The sequence below is a fragment of the Oncorhynchus gorbuscha genome, linkage group LG18, assembly GCF_021184085.1.
Source record: "Oncorhynchus gorbuscha isolate QuinsamMale2020 ecotype Even-year linkage group LG18, OgorEven_v1.0, whole genome shotgun sequence".
NCBI classification, from domain to species: Eukaryota; Metazoa; Chordata; class Actinopteri; order Salmoniformes; family Salmonidae; genus Oncorhynchus; species Oncorhynchus gorbuscha.
In genome coordinates, this window is record NC_060190.1 from 5,728,977 (window position 1) to 5,741,473 (window position 12,497).

At 46.7% G+C, this 12,497-nt stretch overlaps 1 pseudogene; it reads left to right on the forward strand.

Annotated features, from left to right (window-relative positions):
• The first annotated feature begins 3,393 nt into the window (after positions 1-3,393).
• The window catches only part of LOC124003174, a 13,304-nt pseudogene continuing 4,200 nt past the window's right edge, over positions 3,394-12,497 (forward strand).

Here is a 12,497-nt window from a genome sequence, read left to right on the forward strand (position 1 = left end):
CCTCACAACCATAATGTAACAGTCTGTATAAAGACCTCTCACTACGTCCACTACAGCCTCTGTAGCTGCAGGAGGTAACGGTGGAACAGAGCAGTGTTAAAAACACCAACCACAATAAAGGCTTGCTGCCTGTCTTTGTGCACAGCTGAGCTTCCTTTCAACCGTCTTTTCAACCTCTCTTCAAACCATTTTTCAACATCTCGTCGGGGCAGTTTTTTATTTCCTTTCAAACTCTCTCTTGATCCGATGAAAGAGAAAGAGAGAAGAGTAAATGAGGAACCTGTGGAGGGATGAATAGAGAGAGAGAGAGAGAGAGAGAGAGAGAGAGAGAGAGAGAGAGAGAGAGAGAGAGAGAGAGAGAGAGAGAGAGAGGAGAGAGAGAGAGAGAGAGAGAGAAGAGAGAGAGAGAGAGAGAGAGAGAGAGAGAGAGAGAGAGAGAGAGAGAGAAGGAGTGCGTAGGCCAAGAGCCGTGAGCAGTGCTTGGGGCGATTCTGCCGGGTGTTGGAGGCAGGCTTGCCGTAGGAAAGAGAGGAAGATTGATGGATAGAATGGAGGGAAAGAAGAGGTGGAGGTTAGAGAGCACGGGAAGACCATCTCTCCACACAATTTGTTTGTTTGTACCATCATCATGCAATCAGCGTCACAAACTACAACATTACGCTCCATTTACATTTGTTGTCAATCAAAATCCTAGCTTTGATTTCCTGTGTGTGAGTTCTGAGGACTTCGCTGTAGCATCAGCATGCTAGCAGCACGCATTATGTAATCTGCATGATGCAGATGGGAGCCCCATACACGTAAAGCTAACGCTAGGTAATGCTATTCATGGATGACCCGGAGAACAGGGCTCTTTTTTTGGCAGGCTAACGTTAGCACACGTTCTAGGCTATCAATAGCTAAAGCAACAAGGCTCATTGGCTAACGCTAGCGAGCGCTAGGCTATTCATAAGGAGTGGCGCTAATGCCATCCAACCCTGCAGTGCTAAATTAGCTTAGCAGGTTATCTATACCCAGCACACTACTAACACTGAGGTTAGCGTCCTGGCATGATCCTTCCGGTAGCTAACTCTGGTGTGTGTGGTGTTGCAGTGTCCTACCACTGCAAATTAAACCCAATGCCATTTATGTAACGAGATAGGCCTAGCAGGGTTGGGGTTAATTCCATTGCATTCAGGAAGTAAACCGAAATTCTAATTCCAATTTTTCCTCTGCATTTCAGTTTACTTACCAGTTTGACTGAATTGAACCCAACCTTGAGACCAAGTCCCCGTTACGAGGTCTATATTCCCTGTTTGCTATTTTGTCCTCAGGAGGCCCCCAAAAGACATTACAGTGCAGAATGCCTGTGTTTAGTCCCACTCGGGTATTTAAGCCCACAAACATTTACATACATTTACATTTAAGTCATTTAGCAGACGCTCTTATCCAGAGCGACAAACGACTCATTCATTTTTTTGTCACCTATTAGGGCATAAACCCAGGTCTTTGACCCGACCTATAAACAAGTTCCCAGCATGCTTTAGGGATTACCACCATTAACTCTTAAACCTAACTGGTAAATAACCACGCTTTAGAGGTTTAGGAACATTTCACCCTTGGTGGACATTGTGTATGGACAGTGACAGAATTATAGGGACATACTTCTCTATCTCGTTCTCACTCTCTCTATTTCGCTCTGTTTGTCTCCCCTTTTCCCCCACCGCCTCTGTTGATCTCTGTCTCTACCTGTCAATCTCTCTCTCTACATCTCTATTTTCTCTCTCCCTCTCTTTCTCCTTCTGTCTCTCGTGCCCCTTCTTCCTCCTCTCTCTATCTCTCTGTCCCCCATCTCTCTCTGGAGGAGGAGAGAAGAGGGAGAAGAGGGAAGGAGAGAGATATTAACCTTAGTCACATTGACCTTGCGTGTGTAGAAATCAAGGCTGAGAAATGTTCTTTGAGAAGTCATCACATGGGTGCGGAGGTGTCTGTGGTTAGCTGCTGTGACTCACTATCAGAATAGGCCTACGCATTCAAACTCTATCCGGCCAAGTTCTGTGCGTGAAAGAACAGGAGGCCGTGACTATATAGACCTACAGTGATTGTGGTTAACTAGCCTACTCATGAAGAGGTTAACCTTCACTTGAGACAGATAGACAGATAGGTCTGTGAACGGTGCCTGCCGTCTTCCCCCCTCTCCCTCCCTCCCTCCAGTAAGGAGGGGTTATCTAGGGTCAGCTGCTGAGACTGCAGTAGAGTGCATGGTTGTCTTTATCAGTGAGAGGTGAAGTGGAGAGGGGGGGGAGGGAGGGGAGTAGGGGCCTGTAGAACTACTGTCTGGAGGAGCTCCATTCACCTCACGCTCTGTAGCCTGACAGGCATGTCTAGACTTGTCTAGGATACCCCTCCTTCTTTTCTTTCTCTCTGTGTGTGAGAGAGCATGTGTGTTCAGCCAGCTCCAGCTTTACTGACGTGCTACAGCCATATTCAGGTCAAATAGTGTGATAACCCAGAGGTCTCCAAACCTGTCTGTAATCTGCTGTTAGCGCTATACAAGCGGCACTCTCCTAGCCACGCCAGCCTCACCCTCATGTGGGTGCTAACAAGCATGCTAAGTAGTGCTACGTATCAACAGCCATGTCCAGCCAATCCAGTAGAGGTTGGAAGCTGTGGTGAGCTTCGATTGGTCACTAACGCTCACGCGACATCCCAGAGGATTTGAATAAGGTTCAGCTTTCCCAAACATAAGTCTGTTAGTGTAACCTCAGGCTCCCTGGCTTTCTCTTTCGTTTGAAGTGAATGGCTTCTGATGTGTAACCTCAGAGTAAAGCCTGGGGCACCGCCGTGTAACCTCGTAAATGCAGCTCCCCCGAGTGTAACCTCAGAGTAAAGCCTGGGGCACCGCCGTGCTCCGACCTGCCGCCTCCCGAGTGTAACCTCAGAGTAAAGCCTGGGGCACCGCCGTGTAACCTCGATGCCGTGCTCCCTGAGTGTAACTCAGAGTAAAGCCTGGGGCAGAGTAAAGCCTGGGGCACCGCTCCAGAGTGTAACCTCGTGCGCATGCCGCTCCCGAGTGTAACCTCAGAGTAAAGCCTGGGGGCACCGCCGTGCGATGCCGCTCCCGAGTGTAACCTCAGAGTAAAGCCTGGGGCACCGCTATGCCGAGGACACCCACACACACGCTAGAGATCAGAGATGAATCTGATCGTAGTCCATCTCTGTGTAGGCCTGCTGGGTGAGAGGAGATGGTCACACACGAGTGTAACGTGCTGGGGCACTAGGATAAGCCTGGGGAGATACCGCTCCAAGTGTAACCTCAGAATAAGCCTGGGCGTGGCTCCCTGCCCTCTGAATGGGGCTCCCTGTTTAAGCCGGGGGGCACTACGAGGACACCCACACACACGCTAGAGATCAGAGATGAATCTGAGTCCAGAGGCCTGCTGGGTGAGAGGAGATGGTCACACACTCCGTGCTCTAGGATAACTGAGATAAAGACTGAACTGAATGGGCTGTTTTACTGTCAGAGACAGACAGATATTTATCATATATATGAGACGTGTGTGTGTGTGCTCATGTGTGTATGTGTGTGTGTGTGTGTGTGTGTGTGTGTGTGTGTGTGTGTGTGTGTGTGTGTGTGTGTGTGTGTGTGTGTGTGTGTGTGTGTGTGTGTGTGTGTGTGTGTGTGTGTGTGTGTGTGTGTGTGTGTGTGTGTGCACACGTTTATTATTTAGGTGTTATAAGCAGTGCTGCCCTCCCATCCTGTCCCCACACAACCCAGAGGCATAACGTTCACGTTCTTCACATAGTTGAACACAGACAGAGTTCACGTTCTTCATAGTTGAACACACACACACACACACACACACACACACACACACACACACACACACACACACACACACACACACACACACACACACACACACACACACACACACACACACACAGTTAGCACACACACACAATACACACACACACTAAAATAACACTTCACACACAGGAGAATCGTTTCTACAGCCTAATGTAGTTGCTGGTGTCTTTAGGTTGCTAATCTAGCCTCCGCAGCCTAATGCTCTAAGTTACTAAAATACTCTTCAATACAGCCTAGTCTGTTAGCACCCTTCACGCAGCCTAATGCTCTAGGTTAGCTAAAATACCTCTTCACTACAGCCTAATGCTCTAAGTTAGCTAAACCTCTTCACTGCACCTAATGCTCTAGGTTAGCTAAAATAACTACAGCCTAATGCTCTAAGTTAGCTAAAATACCTCTTCAATACAGCCCTAATGCTCTACAGTTAGCTAAAATAACCCTTCACTACAGCCTAATGCTCTAGGTTAGCTAAAATACCTCTTCACTACAGCCTAATGCTCTAGGTTAGCTAAAATACCTCTTCACTGCAGCCTAATGCTCTAGGTTAGCTAAAATACCTCTTCACTGCAGCCTAATGCTCTAGGTTAGCTAAAATATCTCTTCACTGCAGCCTAATGCTCTAGGTTAGCTAAAATACCTCTTCACTGCAGCCTAATGCTCTAGGTTAGCTAAAATACCTCTTCACTACAGCCTAATGCTCTAGGTTAGCTAAAATACCTCTTCACTGCAGCCTAATGCTCTAGGTTAGCTAAAATAACCCTTCACTACAGCCTAATGCCCTAGGTTAGCTAAAATATCTCTTCACTGCAGCCTAATGCCCTAAGTTAGCTAAAATAACCCTTCACTACAGCCTAATGCCCTTGGTTAGCTAAAATAACCCTTCACACAGCCAGCCTAACCCTTCCACAGCAGCCTAAAGGACAGGTTATTTTGTTACACCTCAATGATCTCTCTGTACCTCTCTACTCAGCCATTACCTAGGTATACTGTCCTACCTTCCGTAATGTAGTCTAGCTAGCTATGATTATAATGAGTCAGAGAGGAGAACTGCAGTGGGATGGGGGTGCAGGAAAATGCCATTACACCTCTCTGTGTCATTTGAGATTGTGCGTGTTGTGGTGTAATTCTGGCCTCGAGACAATTTCATTTACATTTTTATTAGTCAGGTCATGTGGTCAGTCACGGAGGGGGAAGTAAAACTGAGTAGGGCAGGGAACACACCATTACACTTCTCTCTCTCTTTCTCTCTCTCTCTGTCTCTGTCTGTCTGTCTCTCTCTTTCTCTCTCTTTCTCTCTCTCTCTCTCTGTCTCTGTCTGTCAGGTCTCTCTCTTTCTCTCTTCTCTCTCTCTCTCTCTCTGTCTCTCTGTGTCTGTCTCTGTCTCTCTGTCTCTGTCTGTCTCTCTGTCTCTGTCTGTCTCTCTCTGTCTGTCTCTGTCTCTCTCTCTCTGTCTCTGTCTGTCTCTCTGTCTCTGTCTGTCTGTCTCTCTCTCAGTATCATCTGGACCTATGTGTTGTCTTGTTAGCTACTGTATCTGGGCTCCTGAATCATTCAATATTATGTTTCAACCCCCCTCTCTCTCTCTCCGTGTGTGTTCCTCTCTTCCAGGAGAGCCCACCTCGTCTGTGTTTGGAGAGGTTGAAGGCCCTCATCCCTCTGGGAAAAGACTGTAACCGCCACACTACCTGGGGCTGCTCAACAAAGCCAAATCACATATTAAGGTAACTATACCGCACGGACACACACGTACTTATGACCTGTTCATGTCTAAAAACACACATACACACTTATGACCCAATTGTAAAAACACACATACACACTTATGACCTGTTCAATTGTAAACACACACACACTTGTGACCTGTTCAATTGTAAAACAAACACACACACACTTATGACCTGTTCAATTGTAAAACAAACACAAACACATACACACTTTGACCTGTTCAATTGTAAAACAAACACACACACACTTATGACCTGTTCAATTGTAAAACACACACACATACTTATGACCTGTTCAATTGTAAAACAAACACACACATACTTATGACCTGTTCAATTGTAAAACAAACACACACATACTTATGACCTGTTCAATTGTAAAACAAACACACACATACTTATGACCTGTTCAATTGTAAAACAAACATACACACTGTATACATACTTATGACCTGTTCAATTGTAAACACATACACACACATACTTATGACCTGTTCAATTGTAATAAAACAAACACACACATACTTATGACCTGTTCAATTGTAAAACACATACATACTTATGACCTGTTCAATTGTAAAACACATATATACTTATGACCTGTTCAATTGTAAACAAACACATACATACTTATGACCTGTTCAATTGTAAAACAATTGTAAAACAAACACACATACTTATGACCTGTTCAATTGTAAAACAAACACACACATACTTATGACCTGTTCAATTGTAAAACACATACATACTTATGACCTGTTCAATTGTAAAACACGCACACACTTATGACTGACCTGTCCAAGTCTAAAACACATATATACTTATGACCTGTTCAAGTCTAAAACACACACACTTATGACTTGTCCAAGTCTAAAACACACACACTTATGACTTGTCCAAGTAAAACTAAAACACATACTTATGACCTGTTGAATTGTAAACACACATATACGTATGACTTGTCCATGACCTGTCTAAAACACACACACTTATGACAATTGTAAACAAACACACACATACTTATGACCTGTCTAAAACACACACACTTATGACTTGTAAAACCAAGTCTAAAACACGCACACGTGACTTCTTGTGACCTGTTCAAGTCTAAAACACACACACTTATGACTTGTCCAAGTCTAAAAACACACACACTTATGACTTGTCCAAGTCTAAAACACACACACTTATGACTTGTCCAAGTCTAAAACACACACACGTATGACCTGTTGAAGTCTAAAACACACACACGTATGACTTGTCCAAGTCTAAAACACACACACTTATGACTTGTCCAAGTCTAAAACACACACACGTATGACCTGTCAAGTCTAAAACACACACACTGACCTGTGAAGACACGTATGACCTGTTGAAGTCTAAAACACACACACTTATGACCTGTTGAAGTCTAAAACACACACACATGTGACCTGTCCAAGTCTAAAACACACACACTTGTGACCTGTTGAAGTCTAAAACACACACACTTGTGACCTGTTGAAGTCTAAAACACACACACGTATGACCTGTTGAAGTCTAAAAACACACACGTATGACCTGTTGAAGTCTAAAAACACACACGTGTGACCTGTTGAAGTCTAAAACACACACACGTATGACTTGTGACCTGTTGAAGTCTAAAACACACACACGTATGACCTGTTGAAGTCTAAAACACACACACGTATGACCTGTTGAAGTCTAAAAACACACACACGTATGACCTGTTGAAGTCTAAAAACACACACACGAATGACCTGTTGAAGTCTAAAACACACACATGTATGACCTTGTCTAAAACACCACACGTCTGAAGTCTAAACACACACACGTATGACTTGTCCAAGTCTAAAACACACACACGTGTGACCTGTTCAAGTCTAAAACAGCTCTCCAAATGCTTTAAAATGTATGACAAATATTTGACATTTTCCATTGATTTATTTGAGTTATGAAGCTTTACTATTTAAACTCCAACAACATATTTGAGTAGTAACCAATGTTCCCTCTGAGCCGAGTTTCCCCATTATCGACGTTTCCTTCACTGTGGGAATTGTGATCGTATCAGAGCAGTCATGTGTACGATACAGGCACATGTCACGGTGATCGTCGAAATAACATTCGGACAATGCGCAGCGTGATATGGGTTCCACATCTTTTTATTCGCTAAACGCACAAAACTATTTTTTTAAAGCAACGGTGAAGCTATGAAGTGCTCACAGGCAACTACACATAAACAAGATCCACAAAACACAGTGGGGAAATGGCTGCCTAAATATGATCCCCAATCAGAGACAATGATAAGCAGCTGCCTCTGATTGGGAACCATACCAGGCCAACATAGAAATAAAACAACCTAGATTACCCACCCTAGTCACACACCAGCCTAACCAAAATAGAGAATAAAAGTCTCACTGTCATGTTTGTCATTTATTATCATGTCTTGTCCCTGTGCTCCCCATGCTATTCGTTTCCCTCTGCTGGTCTTATTTGGTTCTTTCCCTCCTATCCCTCTCTCTCCCCTCCCTCTCTCACTCTCTCGCTCTCTCTTCTCTCTATCGTTCCGTTCCTGCTCCCAGCTGTTCCTATTCCCCTAATCATCATTTAGTCTTCCCACACCTGTTCCCGATCCTTTCCCTGATTAGAGTCCCTATTTATTCCTTTGTAATCCGTTCCTGTGCCGTCGGTTCCTTATATTGTATTCACCATGCTGTGATTGCGCTTTCGCCCTGTCCTGTCGTGTTTTTTTGCCGTGATTGTGTATCACCCTGTTCTGTCGTGTTTTGTGCCTTCATCAGACGCTGCGTGTGAGCAGGTGTCTCAGTCGACTACGGCCTGCGCCTACCCGGCGACCTGCAGTCTGTGGCCGCTTCTCCAGTTGTTTTCCCCTCTACAAATCTAGAGGATGTCAGTTATTCCGTTTGAACATTATTAAACTCTGCTTCTGTTAAGTCGCTTTTGGGTCCTCTTTACCAGCATGACAGAAGGAACCGACCAAGGAATGGACCCAGCGACTTCAGACGCTCGTTACACTGCCGTCGAGATCCAAGGAGCCATGCTCGGCAGACACGAGCAGGAATTGTCTGCTGCTCGCCATGCCGTGGAGAACCTGGCCGCTCAGGTTTCCGACCTCTCTGGACAGTTCCAGAGTCTACGTCTCGTGCCACCTGTTACTCCCTGGCCTGCCGAGCCTCCAGAACCCAGGGTTAATAACCCACCTTGCTACTCCGGGCAGCCCACTGAGTGCCGCTCCTTTCTCACGCAGTGTGAGATTGTGTTCTCTCTCCAACCCAACACATACTCTAGAGAGAGAGCTCGGGTTGCTTACGTCATTTCACTCCTTACTGGCCGGGCTCGAGAATGGGGCACAGCTATCTGGGAGGCAAGGGCTGATTGCTCTATCAAATTCCAGAACTTTAAAGAGGAGATGATTCGGTTTTTGACCGTTCAGTTTTTGGTGGGGAGGCTTCTAGGGCCCTGGCTTCCTTATGCCAAGGTGAACGGTCCATAACGGATTATTCCATTGAGTTTCGCACTCTTGCTGCCTCTAGTGAGTGGAACGAGCCGGCGCTGCTCGCCGTTTTCTGGAGGGACTCCACGCAGTGGTTAAGGATGAGATTCTCTCCCGGGAGGTTCCTTCAGATGTGGACTCTTTGATTGCTATCGCCATCCGCATAGAACGACGGGTAGATCTTCGTCACCGGGCTCGTGGAAGAGAGCTCGCATCAACGGTGTTTCCCTGCTCCGCATCGCAACCATCTCCCTCCTCTGGCTTTGAGACTGAGCCCATGCAGCTGGGAGGGATTCGCATCTCGAATAAGGAGAGGGAACGGAGGATCACCAACCGCCTGTGCCTCTATTGCGGAGTTGCTGGACATTTTGTTAATTCATGTCCAGTAAGAGGCCAGAGCCCATCAGTAAGCGGAGGGCTACTGGTGAGCGCTACTACTCAGTCCTCTTCATCTAGATCTTGTACTACTATGTCGGTCCATCTACGCTGGACCGGTTCGGGTGCTACATGCAGTGCCTTGATTGACTCTGGGGCTGAGGGTTGTTTCATGGACGAAGCATGGGTTCGGAAACATAACATTCCTTTCAGACCGTTAGACAAGCCTACGCCCATGTTTGCCTTAGATGGTAGTCATCTTCCCAGTATCAAATTTGAGACACTACCTTTAACTCTCACAGTATCTGGTAACCACAGTGAGACTATTTCTTTTTTGATTTTCCGTTCACCGTTTACACCTGTTGTTTTGGGTCATCCCTGGCTAGTATGTCATAATCCTTCTATTAATTGGTCTAGTAATTCTATCCTATCCTGGAACGTTTCTTGTCATGTGAAGTGTTTAATGTCTGCCATCCCTCCCGTTTCTTCTCTCCCTACTTCTCAGGAGGAACCTGGCGATTTGACAGGAGTGCCGGAGGAATATCATGATCTGCGCACGGTCTTCAGTCGGTCCCGAGCCAACTCCCTTCCTCCTCACCGGTCGTATGATTGTAGTATTGATCTCCTTCCAGGGACCACGCCTCCTCGAGGTAGACTATACTCTCTGTCGGCTCCCCCACGTAAGGCTCTCGAGGATTATTTGTCTGTGTCTCTTGACGCCGGTACCATAGTGCCTTCTTCTTCTCCGGCCGGGGCGGGGTTCTTTTGTTAAGAAGAAGGACGGTACTCTGCGCCCCTGCGTGATTATCGAGGGCTGAAATGACATAACGGTTAAGAATCGTTATCCGCTTCCCCTTATGTCATCAGCCTTCGAGATTCTGCAGGGAGCCAGGTGCTTTACTAAGTTGGACCTTCGTAACGCTTACCATCTCGTGCGCATCAGAGAGGGGGACGAGTGGAAAACGGCGTTTAACACTCCGTTAGGGCATTTTGAGTACCGGGTTCTGCCGTTCGGGGGTCTCGCCAATGCGCCAGCTGTTTTTCAGGCATTAGTTAATGATGTTCTGAGACATGCTGAACATTTTTGTTTTTGTCTATCTTGACGATATCCTGATTTTTTCTCCGTCACTCGAGATTCATGTTCAGCACGCTCGACGTGTTCTACAGCGCCTTTAGAGAATTGTCTCTACGTAAAGGCTGAGAAGTGCTCTTTCATGTCTCCTCCGTTACTTTTCTCGGTTCCGTTATTTCCGCTGAAGGCATTCAGATGGATTCCGCTAAGGTCCAAGCTGTCAGTGATTGGCCCGTTCCAAGGTCACGTGTCGAGTTGCAGCGCTTTTAGGTTTCGCTAATTTCTATCGGCGTTTCATTCGTAATTTCGGTCAAGTTGCTGCCCTCTCACAGCTCTTACTTCTGTCAAGACGTGTTTTAAGTGGTCCGGTTCCGCCCAGGAGCTTTTGATCTTCTAAAAGAACGTTTTACGTCCGCTCCTATCCTCGTTACTCCTGACGTCACTAGACAATTCATTGTCGAGGTTGACGCTTCAGAGGTAGGCGTGGGAGCCATTCTATCCCAGCGCTTCCAGTCTGACGATAAGGTTCATCCTTGCGCTTATTTTTCTCATCGCCTGTCGCCATCTGAGCGCAACTATGATGTGGGTAACCGTGAACTGCTCGCCATCCGCTTAGCCCTAGGCGAATGGCGACAGTGGTTGGAGGGGGCGACCGTTCCTTTTGTCGTTTGGACAGACCATAAGAACCTTGAGTACATCCGTTCTGCCAAACGACTTAATGCCCGTCAAGCTCGTTGGGCGTTGTTTTTCGCTCGTTTCGAGTTTGTGATTTCTTACCGTCCGGGTAGCAAGAACACCAAGCCTGATGCCTTATCCCGTCTGTTTAGTTCTTCTGTGGCTTCTACTGATCTCGAGGGGATTCTTCCTTATGGGCGTGTTGTCGGGTTGACAGTCTGGGGAATTGAAAGACAGGTTAAGCAAGCACTCACGCACACTGCGTCGCGCGCGCTTGTCCTAGTAACCTCCTTTTCGTTCCTGTTTCCACTCGTCTGGCTGTTCTTCAGTGGGCTCACTCTGCCAAGTTAGCTGGTCATCCCGGTGTTCGAGGCACTCTTGCGTCTATTCGCCAGCGCTTTTGGTGGCCGACTCAGGAGCGTGACACGCGCCGTTTCGTGGCTGCGTGTTCAGACTGCGCGCAGAAGAAGTCTGGTAATTTTTTTCTGCTTCTGCTCCTGGTCTTGCTGGGTCTCAGTCTGTTCCCTGCCATCGCATCTCTCCTGTTCTTGTCCCTGCCCTTGCTGTGTCTCAGTCTGTCCCTAGTTCTCATTTTTTTTAGAGTAGTACCCTAGTTTCCCTTTTTATCGTTTTTCGTTACGGTCCTGAGGAGAGGAGTTGGGTTCTTTCTCGGGACGTGCTGGACCGTTTGATCTATGATTTCCTCCGTTGCTGCCAGTGTTCCTTCCTCGAGAGCGCCAGGAGGCGCTCGGTGAGTGGGGGTACTGTCATGTTTGTCATTTATTATCATGTCTTGTCCCTGTGCTCCCCATGCTATTCGTTTCCCTCTGCTGGTCTTATTTGGTTCTTTCCTCCTATCCCTCTCTCCCTCCCTCTCTCTCACTCTCTCGCTCTCTCTTCTCTCTATCGTTCCGTTCCTGCTCCCAGCTGTTCCTATTCCCTAATCATCATTTAGTCTTCCCACACCTGTTCCCGATCCTTTCCCTGATTAGAGTCCCTATTTATTCCTTTGTAATCCGTTCCTGTTCCGTCGGTTCCTTATATTGTATTCACCATGCTGTGATTGCATTTCGCCCTGTCCTGTCGTGTTTTTTGCCGTGATTGTGTATCACCCTGTTCTGTCGTGTTTTGTGCCTTCATCAGACGCTGCGTGTGAGCAGGTGTCTCAGTCGACTACGGCCTGCGCCTACCCGAAGCGACCTGCAGTCTGTGGCCGCTTCTCCAGTTGTTTTCCTCTACAAATCTAGAGGATGTCAGTTATTCCGTTTTGAACATTATTAAACTCTGCTT